Source organism: Pristiophorus japonicus, unplaced genomic scaffold (assembly GCF_044704955.1).
Source record: "Pristiophorus japonicus isolate sPriJap1 unplaced genomic scaffold, sPriJap1.hap1 HAP1_SCAFFOLD_62, whole genome shotgun sequence".
Lineage (NCBI taxonomy): Eukaryota > Metazoa > Chordata > Chondrichthyes > Pristiophoridae > Pristiophorus > Pristiophorus japonicus.
In genome coordinates this window covers 2934079-2959641 of record NW_027254531.1, presented here as the reverse complement: position 1 = coordinate 2959641, position 25563 = coordinate 2934079, and the positions used below count along the sequence as shown (strand labels likewise).

At 41.8% G+C, this 25563-nt stretch overlaps 1 non-coding gene across 1 annotated transcript; it reads right to left on the bottom strand.

Annotated features, from left to right (window-relative positions):
• Window positions 1-21829: 21829 nt before the first annotated feature.
• Window positions 21830-21923, bottom strand: trnai-uau (transfer RNA isoleucine (anticodon UAU)). Its single transcript has 2 exons — window positions 21886-21923; window positions 21830-21865 (listed from the first exon to the last, which is right to left on the bottom strand). It is a non-coding gene; the product is annotated as a tRNA-Ile (tRNA).
• Between the last annotated feature and the right edge of the window lie 3640 nt (window positions 21924-25563).

Genomic DNA, 25563 nt, shown 5'->3' with positions numbered 1-25563 from the left:
ATTTCTATGTTTATTAATTATGAAACTCCTTGAGCTACAATGGTAGCGCTTGCGTCAATACATTAAAAAGCGGTTTATTGGAAACACGTTGAGATCATAGTTTGGTTTTGGACAGAATTGAACCTATATCACTCAAGATGAACTGTCATATTGACAATAAACTATATCTTGTTATAAATGTTGGCTCATTAGTTCCGTTGTGTCAGATGAGCAATTGTTTGATCCCCTCAATTATTACATGTGAGGAACAGGCACGGGTTTTCATTTAGAAATAGCCCACAGGTTGACACTGAGATAACCGTAGTGAGAGAGACAGACAGCACCATGGTACATGGCGGAATAGACACAACAGATGGATAAATAGAAAACGGCCTCTGACTCTGAAAAGGACAAACATCACATGCAAAAGCTCGAACTCACAACCTCGGCATTTCCCAGACATATAAGTACCGCGCGCTAACCGATTGCGCCACGTCCTATGCTATCAGATGACCCATCATACAGCTGCCTGTTCCACCTATCTTACAGGCAAGAAGACAAGGAAGGCAAGGAGTCATCGAATCAGTCAACACAGACGAAAGCTGTTCATCCCACCGTGTCTGTGCCGGCTCTCTGCAAGAAGCCTTCAGTTATTGAGACTCCATAGATTTTCGCCATAGACGTGTTTTATTTTTGTGTGTAATGTTTTGTCCTTTGCAATGAATTTGGATGTCCTTGGGTGAAATATATAAATATATTTGTGCATCTATATGTGAGTTGTAAATTAAATTGTGTGGAACCTTGATAATCAAATTGTTTGCGTTCATATCTGTTTTATTATAAATGTATTTGTTTTTATGTCTGTTTTTTTCTGAATTTATCTCTAAGTATCGCTGTGCTACAATTGTATTTACGTTTATTTGCTAGGTGTTTAAAAGTAACATAGATACAAAGGTACACACTGAAAATACATTTATAACAAATACAGATGCTCCACAATAATATTATAAATAACTTTGTTGCATTCAAATGTACAAACACTAAAACAGATATACAAACTTTATTTATATCCCACAGAACAAATTGCAACTTGACACAGAGACACCAGAATATATTTAGTGCTATCACTGATCAAAGAACATTTTACTCTCTACGGTGCTCAGCAAATTCTGCTGTGCCTGTGTTTCCTCTGCTTGTGCTCGTTGTAAGGGAAAGTTTGGGCGGGCCGTGGTATATTGTTTCCCAAGGCTGGGCTGAAATGTGCTGTCTGAGGCCACATTCAGTGCTATAGTTGATATATAATAATCATCTGGATTTTATGTATAAAGGCATAATAACAACATCTACAGATGTTTCATCCCGGTACACAAATCCACTGCCAAATTAGTTCAAATGCTCACCATCCCCAGTAGTTAACCTTAGCGCAAGCTCTAATGATGTACAACTCGACAACCCAACCCGGTAACAGGTCCCTCCTGTGCGAGATCTGGTCCCAAAGCCCCACGATTCTGCAGCCGACCTCGTGCACCGTTTATCCATAGACACGTTGTCATTTCTAAATTCAATAGCGCGGGGCACTGGGAATAATCCACAGAATACCTTTGTGGTCCTGCTCATTAATTTTCTCAATTGCACTTGAAACTCTGACTGAAGGAACTCATCCCCTTGTTTCCTTCTGTCATTGGTTAGCACATAGATCACGGCTGCTCTGCTTCACCTCTCAGAATGTTCTGCACCCACTCTGTGATGTTCTTTACCTGGCAGCAGGGAGGATATACAGCACGCATGACTCACGTTTGCCGTTGCAGAAAGGTACTGACTTTTGAATCCCCAATGACGTCAACTTATGTTACTTTTTAGTTTCAAAAGCAAAGTACTGCGAATCCTGTAAATCTAAAATGAAATCGGAAAATGTTGGATATACTCAGCCAGTCAGGCAGCATCTCTGGAAAGATTTCTGATGACGGGTTTGTGATTAAATTTGATTGACGTGAAGCGTCAACAATGCAATCCAGATACGGTCCGATATTTTAATCCCAAAGCGCCAGTTTGTGGGTTTTGAAACCAATGCGGATACCACGCATTAATCTGGAAGCTAAATTGTTGTTGTTCTGGTAAAGTCGCAACACCACAGGACTGCAATAAAATATCCAAGTCTTTAAGATTAACATATGTTTTACAATTAATAAAATGAGCCAGTTCCAAAAGGCATTCAATCTTCAAACGGTTAACTTCTGCCGTTTAATTTCCACAATGTCTGCCGGGGAAAAACACAGGATTTGGCTGTTTTTTTAATTGCAGTTCAGTGCTGTTGCGACTAGTTTACTTTGAACATTCTCCTTTTAAACATTCTCACAGAGGCCGCCTGACTGGTTCACGAGTTCTCGGCATCAACGTTCACTCACCCCTGTGACCGCCACCTAGTGGTTAAGATGCAGTGCTCTATCCTCGTCAGCACAGGTTCGACGCCCGTTCTGGGATTTAATCGATTAAAATAAAGCTTATTAAATTAATTTCATAACACTCTGTGAATAAGTAATAATTATTGCAATCACCATGGACAACTTGGCACATTCTGTGTCAAACTGAGGGAAATACATAGCAACGGAGAGCCTGCCAAAATTGAATCAGATTTTGTGCTTTGCGTGTGATGAAATTTCAGCATTTCTCATTTCACAGAGTGTATTTTAAGACTCTGCTTAATAAATGCTCACTGTTTATTACAGCAAGATTCTGGTGCAACTGTGATTGGATATTTATTCACTGCACCCGCTCATTTGCAATGGAATTCTTCCAGTCACACAGCCTTCGTTCAATCGAAAAAAATCGAGATCGTGAATAAATTATTTATTTATTTCAAACAAATCAAATTCAATCTTTTAAAAATATAATTTAAATGTATTTATTTTTTTAAATGTTAAATATATATATGTATATATTTGTAAATTGGCTTTTTGTCTGGGTTGGTTTTCCGACCCTCAGTCCTTCCTGCCTGTCTATCACCTCTGGTTTCAATGATCGTTTCAGCCCCGCGTGTTCCTGACACACACTCGCACTCACGCACTGCACAATTGCAATCAGGGATGATAGAAATCTCACTTTATTCTTTTAAAAGGGAACTGCTGTCAGTCAAGGGTCATTCTGCATCTGTGTAAAAGGGATGTGCTTGTAGTCGCAGATCATTCTGTGTCTGTTTAAAAGGGATGGTTGTCATTTCCTGTTCATAATCTGTCCCTTTAAAACGAATTTTCTCATAATCCTGCATCATCCTGTATAGTTTAAAAGGTGTGTGATTTGAACTATGATGGATGAATTGTTGAACTGTTGTGTTCCAAGTTACCTGGGGTTTGCCTGCGCCGGTGCGCACCCAGATCGCCGTGCATCTGTTCAGTTACTCGAAATATGCTCATCTTTTCCTAATCCAATCCTTGATATCGCAGTTGCCCCGAATTTGCTCCCAATAGACACAACAGCATTTTTTGCGCTGATGATCGAGGCTGCGTGACCTAATGGATGGAGCGTCTAACTTCGATTGCAATGGTGACGTTATCAGAGGATTGCAGATTTGAGTCCTGCTGCGGTCAATTAGTTCGCTGCGTGAAATTTTATATGCTTTGTTGTGATTCTGCGGAAAAACCAACCATCTCTTCCAGTCACTCAGCTGAAATAAATCAAGGCTGCTTGCTTTGAGAATCGAAGGGCACGTTTTCATCATTGTCGATCTGGTTAAACGGGCAGAGCAAGCTGTGAAGTGGACTTTCTTGCTCGTTCTTTCTGTTTGCATACAAAAAGCAGGAGATTGAATGGCTGACGCTGTGGTGAATCGGAGACGCGGTGATCGAGAGGTGAAAGCGATGGACTGCTGATCCATTGTGCTCTGCACTTTTGTGTTCGAATCTCATTCTCGTCGTTATTTTGTTACAGCTTTGACAACTCCCTGATGGTTTTGTTAACCACGTCGCCAAATTCCCCTTTTACTGACAAGGATGCTGCACTTTGATCATGTCATGTCTCAAATTCATAATATTTTCGTCAAAGGGATAACATTTGTCGGACTGTGGAGAGGGGGTCAAATTGGATAGGTCTCTGAGGGACAGCGCAAGCACGATGGGTCGAATATCTTTTCTAACTACCGTAAGAATCTGAGAGCTACACTCTCCGCTATTGGTGGCTCATTGGGCTAGGGGTATGATTCTTGCTTTGGATTGGTCATATTTGAATTGCGAGAGGTCCAGGTTCCCAATCCCGGCCGAGCATCGCCATCTTTTACTCAAAGTTCCGCTTCTCACAGCCGCCCGACATGTGAGAAAACAGACATATTTCACATTGAATGTTGGTAATATGGGGTTATGGGTAGCGGGCAGGGACGTGGACCTGAGTCCATGATCCGATCAGCAATTATCGTATTAAATAGTCGTGCAGATTCGTGGGGCCGAATGGTGTATTGCTGCTCATATTTCATATGTTCTTATGTGCTTATAAATGGGCGGTCCCTTATTCTAAGACTATGTCCCCTAGTTTTCGTTTCCCCTATGAGTGCAAATATGCTCTCTGCATTCACCTTGTCAAGCGTCCTCATTATCTTATAAGTTTCGATAAGATTACCTCTCATTATTCTGAACTCCAGTCTGGATAGCCCCAAACTACTTAACCTATCTTCATAAGTCAATCCCCCTCATCTCCGAAATCAACTGAGTGAACCTTCTCTGAACAGTCTCCAAGTATATCCTTGCTTAAATACGGAGACTAAAACTGTACGCAGTACTCCAGGTGTGGCCACAGTAATACCCGGAACAATTGTAGCAGGTCTAATTTGCTTTTATAAACCATCTCACTTGCAATAAACGCACATTCCATTTGCCTTCCTGATCAGTTGCTGTACCTGCATACTAATTTTTATGTTTCAAGCACAACGACGCCCAGGTGTCCCTGTACTGCCGCACTTTGCAACTTTTCTCCATTTAAATTTAATTTGCTTTTCTATTCTTTCTGCCACAGTTGGTAACGTTACATTGTCACACATTATATTGGAACTGACAAACTGTTGCCCACTCACTTAGCCTGTCTATATCCCTTTGCAGTTTTTTTTATGTGTGCTGCTCAGAATTAGCTTTCCTAGGCATCCTTGTATCATCAGCAAACTTCGCTCCTTTACACTCGGTCCTGTCATGCAAATCGTTAATATAGAGTGTAAATACTTGAGGTCCGAGCACTGATACCAGCGTGACCCCACTAGTCACAGTTTGCCAAATGGAAAATTACGCATTTATCCCGATGCTCTGTTTTCTATTTTTGAGCAAAGCCTCTATCGATGCGAATATTTTACTCCCAACACCGTGAGCTGTTATCTTGTGCAGTAACCTATTATGTGGCACATTATCGAATGCCTTCTGGAAATCCAAATACACCATATCGACTGGTGTCCGCTTATCCACTCCTTACATCCTCAAAAACTCCAGAAAATTTGTTAAAATGATTTCCTTTTTATGAATCCATGCTGATTCTGCTTGATTGAATCATGCTTTTCCAAATGTCCCGCTACTGCTTCCTTAATAATGGACTGCAGCTTTTTCGCAACGGCAGATGTAAGGGTAACTGATCTATAGTTTCCTGTTTTTTGCTTGTCTCGTTTTTAAGGGGCGTTACATTTGCCGTTTCCTCATTCGCTCTAACCGCCTCCGAATCCAGGGAATTTTGAGAAATTATAACAAATGCATCCATTACCTCTGCAGCCACTTCTCTTAAGATCCTCGGATGAAAACCATCAGGACCAGGGGACTTGTCTGCCTTTAATGCAATTATTTTACTAGCATTACTTCGTTCGTGATAGTGATAGTATTAAGTTCAGCCCTGCCTATATCCGCTTGATTATCCACTATTGCGTTGTTTTTAGTGTCATCGACTGTAAAGACCAATACAAATTTTTTTGTTCAACGTCTCTGCCATTTCCCTGTTGTCCAATATTAATTCCCCAGTGTCATCCTCCAGGGGACCAACATTTCAATTAGCCATTCCTTTCATTTTTATGAATTTGTAGAAACTCTTACTATCTGTTTTTATATTTCCTACTGGTTTACTTTCATTATCTATCTTCCCTCTTTAATCATTTTTTTAATCATTCTCTGCTGGTTTAAAAAAATCTCCAATCCGCTGCTCTCGTCTCCCATTTATCTTGGCCGCATGTATACCTTTGATTTCAATTTGATACCCTCCATTATTTTGTTAGTTAGACACGGATGGTTATCCCTTCTCTTACAGCCTTTCCTTCTCATTGGATAAATTTTTGTTCAGAGTTATAAAATATCTTTTTAAATGTCTGCACTGCTCATCAACCATCCCACACCTTAGGCTACTTTCACAGTCTACTTTATCCACCTCTACCATCACACCTTTGTAGTCCCCTTCATTTAAGCTGAGGACACTGGTTGGAGAACCAAATTTCTCTCCCTCCAACTGAATTTGAAATTCAACCATATTGTGGTGACTCAATCCTATACGATCTTTTACTACGAGATCATTTATTAATCCTGTCTAATTACACAGTACTAGAGCTAAGATAGCCTGCTCCCGAGTTGGGGTAGCATGTACAGTAGAAACAAATTATCCCGGATACACTCTATGAACGCCTCCTCATGTCGAGCCTGACCAATTAATTTTATCCAGTAAATATGAAGATTAAATGCCCCGATGATTATTGCCGTTCTTTTTTTTACAAGCCTCCATTATTTCTTGATTTATACTCCGTCCAACCGTGTAGCTACTGGTAGGAGCCCAGCAGCGGCTTTTTCCCGTTATTGTTTCTTATCTCCACCAAAACTGATTCAACCACTTGATCCTCTCGTTTCTAACCAACACTCATCCCATCTTTTATTAACAGTGTTACCCCACCTGCTTTTCCTTTTTGTCTGTCCTTCCGAAATGTCAAATACACCTGAATATTTAGGTTCCAGTCCTGGTCACCTTGCAACCACGTCTCTGTAATGTCTTTCAGATCAAACTCATTTTTACCTATTTGTTCCGTCACTCATCTGTTTTGTTACGAATGCCACGTGCATTTAGAAAAAATGCTTTTTAATTTGTTTTTTACCCATTTTTCCTGCTTGTTTCCTCTGTCCTACAAACTCACTTTCTATCTTTTTGCTTTTAATTCCAACTCTACTCCCCTCCCTATTGAATCTATTCTAAGGTTCCCATCCCCCTGCCAAACTAGTTTAAACATTCCCCAACAGCACGAGCAACCACCGCGTCCTGCCGGCCCGCCGCAATGCGAGGTTATTAGTCCCGGCTCTGTTGAGGGGCAACCCGTCCGACTTGAACAGGCACCAACTCCGCGAAAATCAGTCCAAATATCTCAGGAAACTAAAGCCCATCCTCCTGCACCATCTCTCCAGCCATGCATTCACGTGCTCTATCCTCCTATTACTCTACTCACTAGTTCGTGGCACCTGGAGTATTCTGGAGATTACTACCTTTCAGTTCCTGCTTTTTAGCCTCTAGCGTAGCTCCCCAAACTTAGCCTGGAGGACCTCAGCCCTCTTTCTACCTATGTCATTGGTAACAATATGGACAATGACCGCTGACTGATCACCCTTCTCCATCAGAATGCCCTGCAGTCGCTCGGTGACATCCTTGCCCCCAGGAAGACAACATATTATTCTGGTGTCACGTCTGCGGTGGCAGAAACTCCTGTCTGCTCCCCTGATTATTGAAACACCTATCATTAAGCTATTCCTTTCTTCTCCCTCCTCCCCTGTGCAGGATTTGTATCTGGCTGCACTCGCCAGAAGCACTATGTCCACACCAGTACTCAGAAGATAATATCTGTTGGCGAGCGAGATGGACTCGGGTGCTCGTGCACGACCTGCCTCGTCCTCCTATTCTGTCTGCTGATCACCCTCTCCCTCTCTACCTGCAAGCTCTTAGGTTGCGGGATGACCACTTCTCGAAGGGAAGTGGGTAACTATTTGATAGCGAACAGTTTGCAGAGCTCTGGGGAAAGAGTCTCATTCCATGCTTCTGTGATGCTACAATCCTCTCTCGCAGTGAGCTTGTGTTTTCACCTTTAATCGTCAGTTCATGGATTTAATTCCCGGCCGTGCCGGCAGGGATTTTCTCACATTTAGTGTGCTGGTTCTCTTTTTCTCTCTCTATCATTCATTCTATTTCTCTCTGACTCTAACTTTCTTTCCGTGTGTCAGTCTCGCTTTATGTATACTTCAGTTGCAGTCAATTTATGTCCGCTTTTCTCATTGGGGATCTGTTTATCTGTCCAAATATGGTTTTTCTCTCTGTCACTCTCTCCTTCGCTCCCCACCTCATTTTATTCCATACCTTATGAGTTATCTCTTAAGCGCTGGTTCAGTCTGAACTTGCTGATACTGATTGGTTGACGTGCATTTTAACATTATTCATTCAAAAATGTTCAGTGTTGACGGGAAGATTACATGTTCTGTGGGTTAAAGCAAGGAGCTTTCTTGTCTAGTTACGGACGGTCAGTTCAATGCGTTATTTGTCTAAGTGCTGTGCTTTTGCGGTTCAACTTTTCATCGACCACAGTTAAAAACAAGGCATATATCCTCCCACGTTTGCAGAGTATGCAGGCGTGTAGTTTGCTCTGCGCTGAAAACTAAATTTTGAGTCTGCAAGCGATTTGCCGAATTTCCAAGCACTGCATTGCAGCGTGCCCATGACCAGGATGGCCGAAATGTTAATGCGATGGAATTAAAATCCAACTGATGTGTCTCTGCTTCTGGTAGATGTTCAAACAACTGGTTTGACAATTAGACTTAATGCTTGTTTGTTATGAAAGCGTGGAAGCGGTCATAATCTCTGCAAATAATATACTTTTAATTCACCCATCAAGACAACATTTCTTTAATTATATTAGGTGTTCTGCCAATTGTCTGAACATAGGAACAGGATTAGACCATTCCGCCCTTTGTGCCTATTCGCCATTCTGTTAATTCTTAGCTGAGCTCGATCTTAACTCCATCTATCTGCATTGGCTCCACATCATTTTAACGAGTGTCTAGCAAAAACTATTAATCTAAAATTAACATTTTTAATTGAGCTAGTATATCCTGCCTTTTGTAGAAGATAAATCCATCACCCTTTAAGTGAAGAAAATTTTCCTAACGTCTCTATCGAATGTACTGCCTCTGATTTTAACATTGTCGTAAACTCCCCCGCATACAGTAAAAAAAAGCTTGATCTCTATATATCTTATTCATTCGTTTCAAAACATTAAAATCTCAATCATACCACCACTTAATCTTTTATATTCCAGGGAGTACAGGCCTAGTTAATGTAATCTCTCCTCATAATTTAACCCGAGGCATCCTGGTAACATTCTGGTGACTATGACCTGTACACATTCCATTCCCGCCTATCATTTCTAAGGGGCCGTGCCCATAAGGGGACTCGATATAATGTCTTTCTAGATATAGCAGAGGGCTCAACAAACAGCGGGCACATATTTATAGTAATTGGAGAAGGTTTAAAGGAGATGTGATGGGAAATTTCCACAGGCAGAAAATTGTGGTTGTCGAAAACGAATTGCCTGAAAGAGTGTGCCTTTTGATCAAAATGGAGTCCTGGCCCTTCCAGAACTTTCTGCATTTTAGCAGTCAGCTTGCATAAACAGCTATACCTGGGTTGAGATGGTTGATGGCCATCAGACAGCTAGGAGACAAGTCATGCTGAGACAACTAAAAAAAAAAATTCAAAAAAATAAATAAAATAATTTTTAAAAAAAATTAAAAAAATAAAGCTAGCAAAAAAAAAAAGCTTTATTGAATGGAGAGAGACTTGTGAATGTCTTGTCTTTGAATGAGAGTGCTTCTGTCTTTTCTCCTTGTGTCTGGAAACCTGTTTGGAAAGGTTGTGGAGCTGCCTGTTTGTTTTAGCTCCACCCACTTTTTCAAACAAAGTGAAGTTTTTTTTAACCCTTCATAGTTTTGTCCTGTATGTGGGAAGTTTAAGACATTTTAAGTTAGAAGCGCAGGTGTGAATTTATTCGGATGAGAAGTTACGGAGCTAGGAAATGCACAAAGGATAGGTTTGTTGAGACATGGTCCCGGTGGTTAAAAGTTGAAATGACTTTTTTTTAAAAAAAAAGCTTTGTGGGTCTCTCGATGTGCAGGCTGGGGGAGTACACTATTTGTCCTTGGTATAAAATCTTGGTACAAAAGCTTCTAGCTCAGTAAGAGGATTTGTTTTTGATAAAGAGTGGCAGTACAATAGTTGAATTGGGATTTTGAGATATTTCAGGTGACCTCCTTGAGCGCATTGGAAAAATATGGGTTTGGAAGCCTTTTAATAAGATTAGAAAACAAGTACTTTACATTCTGTGATCTGTGAATCACTATAAGCATAACTGAGAAGTCCGTGTAACACACAGATTCTTCCGGTTCAGAAGCCCAATAGTGACAAATGGAGGTTTGTCCATGACCTACGAGCTGTGAATGAATCTACTATATTCTCACAATGCTTAGAGTTGATTTGGAATGAGGTATCCCGGAATGCTTTCCAGAACCTTAAACAGTCCCTCACTTCAGCACCCGCCTTGGGATTACAAGATTACACTAAGCTATTCAACTTATTTGTGCATCACAAGTCGGGTTTTGCACAATCTGTTTTGACTCAGTTACATGGGGATAGGCAGCGACCAGTAGCATATTTCAGTACCCAACTAGACCCAGTGGCACGCGGACTACCAGGATGTCTTCCTTCGTTGGCAGCAGCTTATTATGCTATGCAACAGGCTCAGACAATAACTCTAAATCATCAGACCATTTTGTATATCCCACACTCTGTCGAGATTTTACTTACTAAATGTGCCACCCAATACCTAACCTCCGCAAGAACCACTAAATACGAGGTCGAACTGTTATCAAATCCGAACCTTATCATCAAAAGATGCACTACCTTAAATCCAGCCACTCTACTCCCCACGGAAGACGACGGCGAACACCATTCATGTGAAATGGTAACCGAATTCGTGACTAAACCACGTATCAATCTCACAGATCTACCAATGTGTAACCCTGAGCTAGTGTACTATGTTGACGGATCAGCCCGACGAAATGATAGGGGCCAACCTACAGCGGCTTATGCAATTGTAACTCAGTTTAATGTTGTCGAAACAGCCTCTCTTCCAGACTTCTTTTCAGCCCAACAAGCCGAATTGTTTGCGTTAACTCGAGCCTGTATTCTGGCTGAAGGACACACAGTTAATATCTACACTGACTCCAGGTATGCTTTTAGGGTATCACATGACTATGGACAAATTTGGAAGATTTGTGGGTACCTGACTTCTTCAGGAACCCCTATTAAAAATGCAGAACAAGTGGAAAATCTCCTGCGAGCCATTCAATGCCCTTTGAAACTTGCCATTATCAAATACCAAGCACATACAGGCCAGTAGAATGAGGTGGCACTTTGGAATGCCAGAGCTGATAATGCAGCTAAGTCAGCAGCTCTGTCAAAAGGGGGGATGCAGGTGTCATTGTTCCCACTAAGGAAAGATAATTGCTCAGACCCGCCACCCACTATTAATGACGTGCTGGCCTTTCAGACACAGGCCAGTACGGAGGAGGTGGTGACCTGGACGAAGGATCAATGTTATAAAAATCCAGAAGGAATATGGGTTCAGCACGACGGCCGCGTGGTGGCCCCCAGATCCTTACTTCCATGGATTGCCCGATGTGTGCATACATTCACACATGCAGGCAAAGGGGGATTGGCAGATTATATTTTGTCAACTTGGTATGCACCAGGTATTTCGGCAATTGCAAAACAAATCTGTGAAAATTGTGTTACCTGTCAGACAATGAATCCGGGTAAGACGGAAAAAGTAGAATCTGCCTCCCACCCAAATCCAGTCGGGCCTTTTGTTCATTTACAAAACGATTTTATTGAATTACCTATGTGTATGGGATTCAAGTATGTATTAGTTATTGTAGATGTGTTCTCTAGATGGATTGAAGCCTTTCCATGTAAAAAGGCCGATGCCACTACTGTTGCTAAATGTTTGTTAAAAGAAATTGTACCGCGCTTCGGAATCCCTGCTAAGCTTTCTAGTGATAACGGGTCACATTTCACGGGAACTGTTATAAGAGAAATGTGTAAAGCTTTGCAGATTAATCAACGTTTTCATTGCAGTTATCATCCACAATCAGCTGGACTTGTTGAAAGATATAATGGAATGCTTAAAGATAAGCTGGCAAAACTATGCGATGACACTGGACTGAAATGTCCAGAACTGCTGCGCTTAGCCTTGATGGTAATGCGATCTGCAACCAACAGAACAACAGGCCTGTCACCGCATGAGATAGTTATGGGACGTCCCCAAACGACTACCTTTTACAGCACCATTTACTGCAAAACAGATGGATATCCACAAAATGGAGGAAAATATGTTGAATTATTGTATTGCACTAAACAAATGTATTTCCAGCTTTCATTCACAGGTAAAGGAAGCCCAAGTCAAGCCAGCGGAAGGAAAGTGTCATAACCTGGAGCCAGGGGAATTCGTTTACATCAAGATTTTTAAAAGAAAAAGCAGTCTACAGCCAAGATTCGAAGGACCATACCAGGTCTTGCTGGCGAACAATACTGCAATCAAGGTAAAGGAAAGACCAACATGGATCCACGCATCCCATTGCAAAAGGGCACCCGACCAGGAGGAAGGGACGAAGGAATCAGAGGAACAGAAAAAGGAAGACTGAATAAGGAACTCTATGGACTATGGGGACTGATGGTGCTGGGCTTGACAGGGTTTTACCTCACATTATTGATTACACCAGGGGTACAGACCCACCACCAAAGGGAATTGCACGTAAACGTATTTATGGCACTGAGTCATAGGTATGCACAAAAAAGAAACTTGTCGAGTAGTTGAATATGTTCCCATGTACCTGTCCACTCCAGGGGGGGTATTCCCCTGGGATCTGTCCCCTTTAACGAATCAGAAATGGTAGAATGGTTGACAGTGCAAAATCTGTGGAACAGGGTTTGATCATATTCCTGCTGATAGTCTTCGCCCTGTATCTATTTCTGTCGTCATTAAGTGTTGCTGTGCCAAGGTGGGAGAAACTATGTTACCTACCGAGACCACGGCTAGAATTATGGTAGCAACAACTGCTGAAGGCTCTTGTGTGGAAATGGAAATGGAGAGACTGTACAAGATCAGAATGTATTGAGTTGTCCTTGTGAAGGACAAAATGGGGGAATGTGGAAATGTATTTTTATCTAAGCTGATACCATACGGTATTTGTGTGCCTTTTGATCAAAATGGAGTCCTGGCCCTTCCAGAACTTTCTGCATTTTAGCAGTCAGCTTGCATAAACAGCTAAACCTGGGTTGAGATGGCTGATGGCCATCAGACAGCTAGGAGACAAGTCATGCTGAGATAAGTACCCCCCCACCATGGTGCTTTCCTATTGTCTACACTACAGGAGTTCCATGTCACCCCACCCTTATCGTCTAGCCATTATCTCTTTCCGAGACCTCATCCATTTGATGCAAACAGATAAACTGACCAGGAAATTGGAACAATCCTGACACAACACAAGACAGGTGATAGCCCATTACCTATGACTCATGGAATAATGGCCGTTTGGCTTTCTGATAACCCTGACAAAAGGAAATATCTGGATACCATGTCAGGACCAGGATATAGTAATTAACTCTTTATCTGTATTCACTGACTGTGAGACAGAGCAATACACAGGGAGACGCCAGAACTTTGGTTTTACTGCATAAATATCTTGTTAAACTGAACCATTTCGGAGGTGTTCACTTAGCCCTTGACTGAGTGTAATCTACCCCTTGCTAGCAAGTAAATTGAAACTTCTACCGGAGCTGTAAGTGTCTGTGTCATTCTTTTCGGAGGTCGAGATTTCGACACAGGATGGGCCGAAATTGCCTCCTTCCGTGCTGTAAACTTCTATGAATCTATTATATTCTATAACTTAGTTTACTCCAGATATAATCTAACTACATCTCTGTACTGTTGATGAAAAACTTCCATTGCATTATAGTCTAACCCCTAGTTATAAAGCCTAACATGCCATTAGTTGTTTCGAATATATTTGTAACTTGCTACTGCATTTTAGCGGGATGGGCACTTGGACTGAAAACCACTTTGGAACTCCATCCCTCCAAGCTGTGCTCTATTTAATTAGTACTCGGACCTAATCTATGTGATCTAAAATGGATGACCACACAATTACCTGTCAGGAAACTATCTGCCACTGAGTCGTCCATTCATTTAATCTATCAATATAACTTTATAAATACACGGTAGCATCTTCACTAATTACTATATCACCAATATTTGCATCATCGTCAAACTAGGATATATGGCTGCCTGTTGTGCCTTCTTAATCTTTAAGAAATATAGAATGAAACAATTTTTTTAACACTAACATTTTAAAACGTGCCATAATTTGAAGCCCTGGTATGGTCTGTCGGAAGAGGAGGTAGGAGTAAGATTTCGGGTCGATGACCCATCTGATCCTACAAATATACATCATGCAACTGTGCGCTGTTTTCAAACAGTAAAAGCACGGGCTTGCATCCCCGTAGCATCTTTCAGAAACATAGGATGATCCACTTGCTCGCCGTTGCTCAGTTTGAGCTCCGACAGGACGACCAGCCTCCAGACATCATTACAGCCTTAGTCTAAATATGGACAAACGTGATTAATTCTAAACTGAGACGAGAGTGATTTTCCTGGACATCAAAGCAGCATTTTACGGAATGTTTCATCAAGGAGGGTTCCAACGTTTAAGTCCTTGCGGGGTTAATCTCCACTGCTGGAGACATACCTAGCAGAAAAAATGATGGTTATTGTCGTTCGACGCCAATGATCTCAATCAGGATATCACTGCAGGAGTTCATGATCACCTGCTTCATCAATGACCTGCCCATCATCATAAATTCAGAAGTGGGCACGATCGTTGAAGATTGATTTTTCCAACTCGAGTCTCAATTCCACAGATAATGAAACAGGAAATATATCGCCTTTCCTTTTTTTTCGCTTGGAAATACTTCTACAACAGTACATTGGTAGTACCATCACCTCGATGACTGGACCATAGAGCCACATAAATTTACAGCACAGAAGGAAACTATTAAGTCCATCGCGTCCTTGCTGGTGGACAAAGCACTATCCTGCCAAATCCAATTTCGAGCTCTTGGACCATAGCCATCAAGTCCATATACAGGTACTGCAGTGGTTCACGAAGTTTGTTCATCACTACCTTCTCAAACGCAATTAGGGTTGGGCAATAAATGTCAGCCATGCTACTTACGCCCACATCCACTGAATTAATATTTTATTAAAACGTGCTTTACAATAAATAAAGTCATTCTTCAAGTGTGGTCACTGGATGTACTGTCGGGCAATACTGCAGCCAATTACCACACAGCAAGATCCCATCGATGGTGGGATACAAATATGTGCAGGACACAAAAGAGCATTCCCCACCTCTTAGAATCATAGAATCGTAGAAGTTTGCTTCAGAGAAGGAGAACATTCGGTCCATGCTGTCTCCGCCAATCGAAAGAGCTATCCAGCCGAATCGCACTTCCCAGCTCCTGATCTGTAGCGTTGCAGATTAGGGCAATTCAATCCATATACAAGTACTGATTGAATGTGATGAGGGATTGTGTCTCCGCCAACTTTTCAGTGAGTGAGTTTCAGACCCAAATTCATTCTGGGCGAACAGATTTCTCCTGGACTCTCGTGTAATCTTTTTATAAATTACTTTAAATCTAGGCACTTGATTATTGACCTCATTAATCAGGGGCATATGTGTTTCTTATGGAAACTATCTCGGCCCCTCACAATGTTATACACCTCAATTATGTCACCCATTATTCTCATCAGTTCCGAAGAAAACAACTCCAATCTTTCCCCAGAACCAAATCTATCCATTCCTGGCAACATCCAGAGGACAATAGAGGAAACAGATGGAAGTGGAGGTGAATTGTTTGTTTTTAAGCTGTGAGTTGTCGTGATCTGTAATGCACTGCCTGAAAGGGTGGTGAATTATAGAATCATCGATGCATAGAATTGGTACAGCACGGATGAAGGCAATTTGGCCCGTCGAGCCCGTGCTGACACTCAGTGAGTCTCACCCCCATGTCATTTCCTTGTAGCTCTGCAGATTCAACAGTAACCCTCAAAATGGAATTGGATAAATGCTTGAAGGGGCACATTTTGCAGGGCGCTGTGGAAAGATCTGGGACTAATTGGATAGCTCGTTCAAGAGTACGATGGTCCAAGTACTCTCCATTGGTAATGTATGATTTTATGAAATGTTTTCTGATAGTTTCATGTAAATGGCGCTAGTCATTTGCCCGTTCCACAGTCCCACTTCATTTATTTGTACATGCGAATATGCTTTTCCAACCGAGTTGAAATGAAGTGGGATTCGGTGGCAATGCGATGCAGGTCACCTAGTTTATCAGGGCGCAGTGGCCAAGTGGTAAAGCTTCGGTCTCGTAAACCAAAACACACGGGTTCGACCTCCACATGCATCTATCGAGATTTTATCACATTAAATGTGACATTCTAAAGCTTTTTCCTTTTTAACTATCAAAACACTTCACAATTTTGAACTTATATCATAAATCGCCTCTTAACGTTTTGTATTCTAAGGAGAAAAATCCCATCTTCTCCATTCTCTTCGTGTAATGAGGTCCCGAACTCTGGCAGTATTCTTGTAAATCTATTCTGCACCCTCTCCAAGGGCTTGACTTCTTCCATGAAGCGTGTTGCACAGAACTGAACGTAATATTCGAGCGAAGACCTCATAAGAGCTTTTTAATTGTTTGGCATAAATTCCTTGTTTTTATACTCTATTCTTCTATTAACAAAGGAAAAGTCCTCATGTCTTCCAGATCCTGCCCCGTGTATTAAATTGTACGATTTAGAGCTGGTTAATACAATACAGGGAGAGTATTTTGACCGGTTTCAGGATCATTGATCTCCAGACGCAGATGCTTAAAAAGGGATTTAAATTTTCACGTATAAATCTGGCCCCGTTAAAATTGTATCACTAATTCATATTGCCTCTCATCATCCTCCTAAAATATATCACTTCACAATTCTCTGCGTTAAATTACATCTGCTATCTGTCTGTTCATTTCACCAGTTGGTGATTTTCATACTCCCTCTTTGTAGCACTTACTATCTGCTTTGTGACCCTTTGCTTTTCTTTCGAGCTTTCCCATTCACCAGGATCTGAGCTACTTTTTGCATTTGTGTACGTTTTTACTTTTAGTTTAATGTGGTCCCTTACTTCTTTATTCGTCCATGCCTGTTTTTTTGGCCCCTCAGGGGTACACACTGATACTGTATCACTTTTAATTATTTTTAACACCTCCTCTCATTTTACCCATTAACAGATTTTCCAAATTTATTCTGGACCGTCTCTGTCTCAGCCCCTTGAAGTCGGTCTTACCTAAATATAGAATGGTAGTAGCTGTTTCGCGTTTCTCCCTGTGAAGTTGAAGTCGATAATGTTTTGATCGCTATTAAATACATTTTCACTTACCCTTAGGCTATTGAATAAATCCGGCTTGTTACTCATTACTAAATGTAAATTGGTATGCCCCTTGTTCGTTCTGGAACATATTATTGTAGAACTAGCCCGGACACACTCAAGAAATTCACAATTTTCTAACAGGTGCTAGTCCGATTATCCCAATATATATGAACATTTAAATCCGCTATGAAAACCACACTTTCTTGAATACACGCTTGTCTAATGTCTACATTTATATATTCTAGTACTTCACAGCTGCGACCAGGGGGCCGATACACAACTCCCACTTTTGTCTTAATTCCTTTCCTATCTCTTAATTCTACCCATAAAGTCTCCACGTCCGGCTTACTTGTAATTATATACTCGCTTAGAACTGAATCGTAGAATCATAGTTATTTACAGCACGGAAGAAGGATATTTCGGCACATTCGCTCAACGCCGGCCAACAAAGAGCTATCCAGAGGAATCCCATGTTCCAGCTTTTGGTCCGTCGCCGTGAAGGTTATTGCACTTCAAGTGCATATCCAAGCGTGCTTTAAATGCGCCGAGGGTTTTTGCCTCTACCATCCTTTCAGGCAGTGAGTTCCAGACTCCCAACTTGCTCTGGTTGAAGACATTACCCTTCAATTCCCCTGTAAACTTGCAACCAACGACTTTAAATCTATCTCCCCTTCTTGTTGAACATTCTGCTCTGAAAAATAGGTCCTTCCTATCCACTCTCTCTCGGCCCCTCATAATTTTGAACACATCAATAATGTTTCGCCTCAGCTCCCTATGTTCTAATGAAAATAAACCCAGCCTATCGAATCATTATTCATAGCTAAAATTCTCCAGTCCAGGCAACATCCTCGTAAATCTCTTTTGCACCCTCTCTAGTTCAATTACATCTTTCCTGTAATGATGTGTACGCAGTAATCTAGCTGTGGCCCAAATAATGTTTTATATAGCTCAAGCATAACTTCACTGCTATTGTACAATATACCTCAGCTAATAAAGGTAAGTATGCCGCATGCCTTCTCAACTAGCACGTTTTCTTTGCATCCTGAAACAGGGAGACAATGATGAAATATTACAACAACAACTTGCATTTATGTAGCGCATTTAATATAGTTTGACGTCACAGGGTGCTCCACAACAGCTTAAACCAAATCAAATAATGTTGACACCGAGCCACATAAAAGAGATATTACGGCAGATGGCAAAAAACTTGGTCAAACAGGTAGGTTTTAAGGAGCATCAATCTTGACATCTTTTTGAAAGACCGTAAGCCCGGAATATTAATCAGTTTTATTTCCTCAAGGTCTGAAAGTTGTGAGAAGTTGGCTTTTGAAGTAGACTCATGGCTGTCGAATTCATTATATCATATAGGATGTTCATTGGAAAAACAGGTTTTTCGGCCCAACCTGTCAATATCGCCGTTTGAGGCCTCTTTCCGCATCCAGCACTATCAGCATTCAGTTCTCCCTCATATATTTATCTAACCGCTCCTGACATGCATCTATAATATTTGATTCAACCACTTTGGTAGTAACGAGTTCTACATTTTTACCACTCTCTGGCTAAAGAAGATTCTTCTTAATTCCCAATTTGATTGTTGCTGATTTTTCTTATATTGATGTTCTCTAGTGATACTCTTCCCCACAAGTGAAAACACTCTGTATCTGCTCTGTCAAACATTTCAAGATATTAAAGGGCTCTATTAGGTCACCCCTCAGACTCCTCGTTTCGTTACAAAATAAATTGAGCCTGTCGATACTTTCCTGATAGTATACCATCTTCTCCACACCCTATCCAGTGCCTCGCTATCTTCTTTTTAATATGGCGACCAGCATTGCATACAGTACGCCTAATGTGGTCTAACTGTCGAGAGGTCTGAATTTGGTCAGTTTTGAAACAGGCGTGGCCCGCATATCATCTTTTGAGGAGACATTTCACAGCCATCCTGTAGCAACTAAAGGCCGTTTGCTTACAGAAGCTGATTGTACATTTTCAACATTCTCGATATGGGTGCACGGGCAGGACACGTCGGGAAGGGGACATTTTGCAGCGTATTTATGTACGGATGCAAAAAGCCTGAAATGGAATAGCCGAGTTCCGCTGGATGGCAGACGAGAGGTTAAGGCGATGGACTGCGAATCGATTGTGCTCATTTACGTTGTTAATCGTTTGTTGTTGATAAACCTTCCAAGCATTTGACTGAATATGACATAAATTATGCTTTGAATCCAAATCTCATCAAAAGTCTAATTTCCTGAAAACATAGGTTATCCATTAAGCTGACTAAGTCACGGTGATTTATTATATTTTCTTGAAATGCCAACTGAATTTACTGACTGGAGGAATTGTACTAACTCCACGGGATCGGCTCGGCTCATCCTTGGGGCGAATTGCGAGCGGTGCGAGCACATCCTGCAGCAAAAACTGCAACTGAGTCATTAATCTTCTTAAAGGAAGGGGAAATGCCCCCTATACCTCATGCTATACAAGTGGGTACAGTTACATCCAAATCTCATCATGCTTAATCCCCTCTTCGCGGGACTGGAGAACCATTTTCAAGAAGGAGGCTCATGGTCTGCTCAGCAGAAAGTCAATGTTCTGCATGTTCTTTCATTCAGCTTTCCAACTGGACACAGGCATCCAATTGCCGTGCGAGCAATGCTGACTATTCTAAGTCAACAATATTGGAATGTGTTTACAAAACTAATTTTGAATATGTAACCTGTATTATCAAATAAGAATTTGCAGCATGAATAGCTCTTTATTGTCGTCTCTCTCGGCATTCTCATAATGAATACTCTACCTTAAGCCAACTGTAATTGGTGCTGCTTTAGTTCACTGCGAGCGCGAAGGGACATATCTGTGAAGATATTTGCCCCGAATTAACACTATTCCTGTGCTATTGTCCACATCTTTCTTACCCATTTCTGCCCTTGTTGCAGGTTAGATCAGCCCAGGCCGTCCATTGAAGCCTGATAACGCAATCAGCGAAAAGCAGAGAAATACAAGAGACAGAGACAGGTAGAGACAGAAAGAAGCATGCGAAGACAATATCAGAAAAGGTCATTGCATCTTGAGGGGAAATTCTTTTGCTCTCTTGAAATGTTGTAAAGCGTAAAAGATAATTGGGCGACGGTTTAAACGTGACTCGTTCCCTGGCGGATCTCTCAGGCGCTTAGATAGGGAAATGCAGCCCGCAACTAGAGCTCTTATTTGTTCGAGCACTGAATGGAGCTTTAAACAGTGTAGTGGCGAGCAGGTAAACTTGAGTGGATTTCAGACCCACAACAATAAATTATACGGCTATCGCAGGCAATTGCGGTTTGCTGCAAAATTTCACTTTCCAGCCTGGGAACCAGCCAACCCTGACCTGAAGGGCTATGTGGAAAGGACAGGAAAGTGGGACTAGCTGAGAGCTGGCACACTCTCGATGGGACGAGTGACCTCCTGCTGTGCGGTAATAATTCTATTAATTTACAATTGGACTTTGATAGGAATGGAATCGACACGTTTGAATGTTTCTGTAGAACATAATCAGCGAGAAGTCCAATGCACGAGCCATTGCAACACTGAGCACAACATTTGTCGCGAAAAGTTCAGGAACATCCTTGTTTCTGTTGGAGGTGGTGCAGGAATTATGTGGAGATAACCAATGCATTTACATATCTTCTCTTTGAAATCGAGCGTGTTTCCGGCACATTATTCTTTACATCAGAGTTACTGATTAAATGTTTATGCTGTTGTCACAGGAAAAACTCCCGAAGCATCCGAAACTCCCGTGGCTTTTCTGTGGCTCTGTTTACTCTCTTCCCTTCCTCCTGCACGCTGCCAGTTGGTAACCTTGTTTTAAATGTTGCTCTGGTCGAGGGCATTCTACAGTCTCAGAACCCTACCGTTTCATATGTTTAGTAATTATGAAATTCATTGAGCTACAATGGCAGCGCTTGCGACAATACATTAAAAAGCGGTTTATTGGAAACACGTTGAGATCACAGTTTGGTTTTGCGCAGAATTGAACCTCGATCACTCAAGATTGACTGTTATATTTACAATAAACTGTAACTTGTTATAAATGTTGGCTCATTAGTTCCGTAGAATTAGATGAGGAATTGTTTGATCCCCTCATTTATCACATGTGGGGAACAGACACGGGTATTCATTAACAAATGGCCCACAGATTGCCACTGAGATAACCGGAGTGAGAGAGACAGACAGCACCGTGATACATGGCCGAATATACAAGACAGATGGATAAATATAAAACGGCTTCAGACATCACATGCAAAATCATCGGTTGCTCTAGGTGAGGCTCGAACTCACAACCTCGGCATTTCCCGGGCCTGCACTGTCATATAAGTACCGCGCGCTAACCGATTGCGCCACTAGAGCTGCATGCACTGCAGTATCAGTGCTCCCATCATAGAGCTGCCTGTTCCATCTGTCTCACAAGCAAGGAGACAAAGATTCATCGAATCATTCAACACAGAAGGAAGCTGTTCATCCCATCGTATCAGTGCCGGCTCTCTGCAAGAAGCCTTCAGTTATTGCGACTCCAAACTTTTTCGCCATAGACGTGTTTTATTTTCGTGTGTAATCCATTTTGTTATTTGAATTGAATTTGGATGTCCTTGCGGGAAATTTATAAATATATCTGTGCATCTATCTGTGAATTGTAAATTAAATTGTGTGGAACCTTGATAATCAAATTATTTGTGTTCATATCTTTGATTTTATAAATGTACTTGTTTTATGTCTGTTTTCTTTATGAATTTATCTCGAAGTATCGCTGTGCTATAATTGTATTTACGTTTATTTGCGAGGTGTTTAAAAGTAACATAGATAGAAAGGTATGCACAGAAAATACATTTATAACAAATACAGATGCTCCACAATACTATTATAAATAACTTTGTTGCATTCAAATGCACAAACACTAACATAGATATACAAAATATATTTATATCCCACAGAACAAATTGCAACAGAAACACCAAAATATACTTAGAGCAATCACTAATCAAAGAACATTGTACTCTCTACGGTCCTCAGCAAATTCTGAAGTGCCTGTGTTTCCTGTGCTTGTGCTCAGTGTAAGGGAAGGTTTGGGTGAGCCGTGGTATATCGTCTCACAAGGATGGGCTGAAATGTGGTGTCTGAGGCCACGTTCACTGCTATAGTTGATATATAATAATCAATTGGACTTGTGTAAAAAGGCATAATTACAACATCTACAGATGTTTCATCCTGGTACACAAATCCACTGGCAAATTAGTTCAATCCCTCACCCGCCCCAGTAGTTAACCTTCCCGCGAGCTCTATTGATGTACAACGCGACGTACTGTAACAGGTCACTCCTGCGCCAGAACTGGTCCCAATGTCCCCGGATTCTGGAGCACAACCTCGTGCACCGTTTATCCAGACACACGTTGCCATTTCTAAATTCAATTGCGCGGTGCACTGGAAATAATCCATAGAATACCTTTGTGGTCCTGCTCATATATTTCCTCAATTGCACTTGAAACTGTGACTAAAGGAACTCATCCCCTTCATTACTTATGTCAATGGTTAGCACATAGATCACGGCTGCTCCCCTTCACCTCTCAGAATGTTCTGCACCGACTCAGTGATTTTCTTTACCTGGCAGCAGGGAGGATGCACACCACGCATGACTCACGTTTGCCATTGCATAAAGGTACTGACTGTTGAATCGCCAATGACGTCAACTTATGTTACTTTTTAGCTTCAAAAACAAAGTACTGCGAATCCTGTAAAACTGAAATGAAATCAGAAAATGTAGGATATACTCAGCCAGTCAAGCAGCATCTCTAGAAAAACACTTCTGATGACTGGTTTGTGATTAAATGTCATTGACGTGAAGCTTCAACAGTGCAATCCAGACACTGTCCGATATTGTAATCCTAAAGCGCCAGTTTGTGGGTATTGAAACCAATCCAGGTACCACGCATGAATCTGGGAGCTAAAGTGTCGTTGTTGTTCTTGTAAAGTCGCAACATCAGAGGACTGCAATGAAATGTCCAAGTCTTTAAGATAAATCATATATTTTACAGTTAATAAAACGAGCCAGTTAGAAAACACATTCAATCTACAAAATGGTTAACTTGTGCCGTTTAATTTCCGCCATGGGAGCCGGGGAAAAATACAGGCTTTGGCTGTTTTTTAAATTGCAGTTCACTGCTGTTGCCACTAGTTTACTTTGAACAGTCTCCATTTGAACATTCTCACAGAGGCTGTCTGACTGGTTCACGAGTTCTCGATATCAATGTTTACTCACCCCTGTGACCACCACCTAGTTGTTAGGATGCAGCGCTCCATTCTCGTCGACACAGTTTCGATGCCCGTTCCGGGATTCATTAAATTAAAATGAAGCTTATTAAATTAATTTCATAACACTCTGTGAAAGATTAATAATTATTGCAATCGCCATTCACAACATGTCATATTCTGTTTCAGACTGAGGGAAATACATGGCAACAGAGAGCCTGCCAAACTTGAATCAGATTTTGTGCTTTGCGTGTGATGACATTTCAGCCGTTCTCAGATATGAGAGGCAGACGGGGAAGACTGACGGAAGGCAGACAGAGAGCGAAAGACAGGGGCAGAAGAGGGTGAATGGTGGAAGGGAGACTGTAACTGACAGACAGGGTAGGCAGACGGGAGCTAGCCAGAAAGATAGCAAACTGGGCTGAGATAGAGAGAGACAGACAGACGGTGGGGTGAGGCAGTGAGAATGAGAGAGAGCGGTTGAGACAGAGGTTTAAGAGACAGATAAATAGCGAGTTGTCTGAAACAATCGGGGTAGATAGGGGGAGACGCCGAGTGATACAGATGGGGGAGACAGCAACGGCAGACAGATGAGGAGACAGAGACAGAGAGAGCGGCATACAGGAGAGAGAGGACCAGAAAGACCTACGAGGAGGGAGAATAAGAGAGACATATGGGGGATCAGAGCGAGAGACAGACATGGGTAGGAGAGTGGCAAAATAGACTGATGGAGACAGGCGGTGGCAAAAGACAGAGAGAGGCAGGAGGGGAGAAAGAAGGAGGAGTCAGACCGGTAATACACCGAGAGAGAGAGAGAGAGAGATCGTACGGTAGCAGAATGGGAATGTTACTGAACTCCTAATCCAGAGGCCTGGTCCAAAGTTTCCGAGATATAACTTGAGATCCTGCAAAGGCAGCTGAGGAATTTAAATTCAGTTAATTGCATCAATCTGAATTTAAAGAGCTAGTATAAGAAATGACCATGATAATACTGGAGTGTCGTAACAATTCATCTGGTTCACTAATAGCCTTTGGAGGATGAAGGAGAGAGTGATACAGCAGACGGAAACGGGCAAGTCAGAAATAGAACAGACGGACCAGACAGACACAGCAAAGTTCTGGAGAGAGACAGCCAGAAAGGGGAGACAGCGAGGGTGACAAACGGTGGAGTTAAACAGGAGGGAGACAGGGATGTCGCGACAGAGGAAGGCAGTAAGAGAAGTAGGTTGACAGACTGTGGGGCCAGACGGTACGAGAACTTCAAGGGACAGACTGGAGAGACAGACGGGAGAGGGGTGGAGGGGGAGAGACTAATGGGCACAGACGGGGAGACGGAAAAAGAGATAACAGCAGAGGAAAGAAAAATACAGTGGGCGTCAGACGGAGAGACAGGCGGGAGGGGCACAAAGAAAGACAGGCAGGGGTTACACACGTGGCGAGAAAGTCGACGGAGTGATAGATAGGACGAGAGAGTGTTGGAAACAGATGGCGAGACAGAAAGAAAGACAAATGTGAGGAGACAGAGAAAGAAAAATAAACGGGGAGACTCTTTCCAATCTCGCTCTCTCGTCCAATTTTAGTATATAACAATGTAACTGACACTGAAAATAGTATCGTGGAACATAAAGTTGCAAAGAGACGTTTATTAAGTGTTTGCGAAAAAAACTGTGCAGTGATAGGTCCCTGTGGCGAAGTGTAAATTCTTCCACATTGAACCTAAGAACGATGGATCAGAGTATATTATACT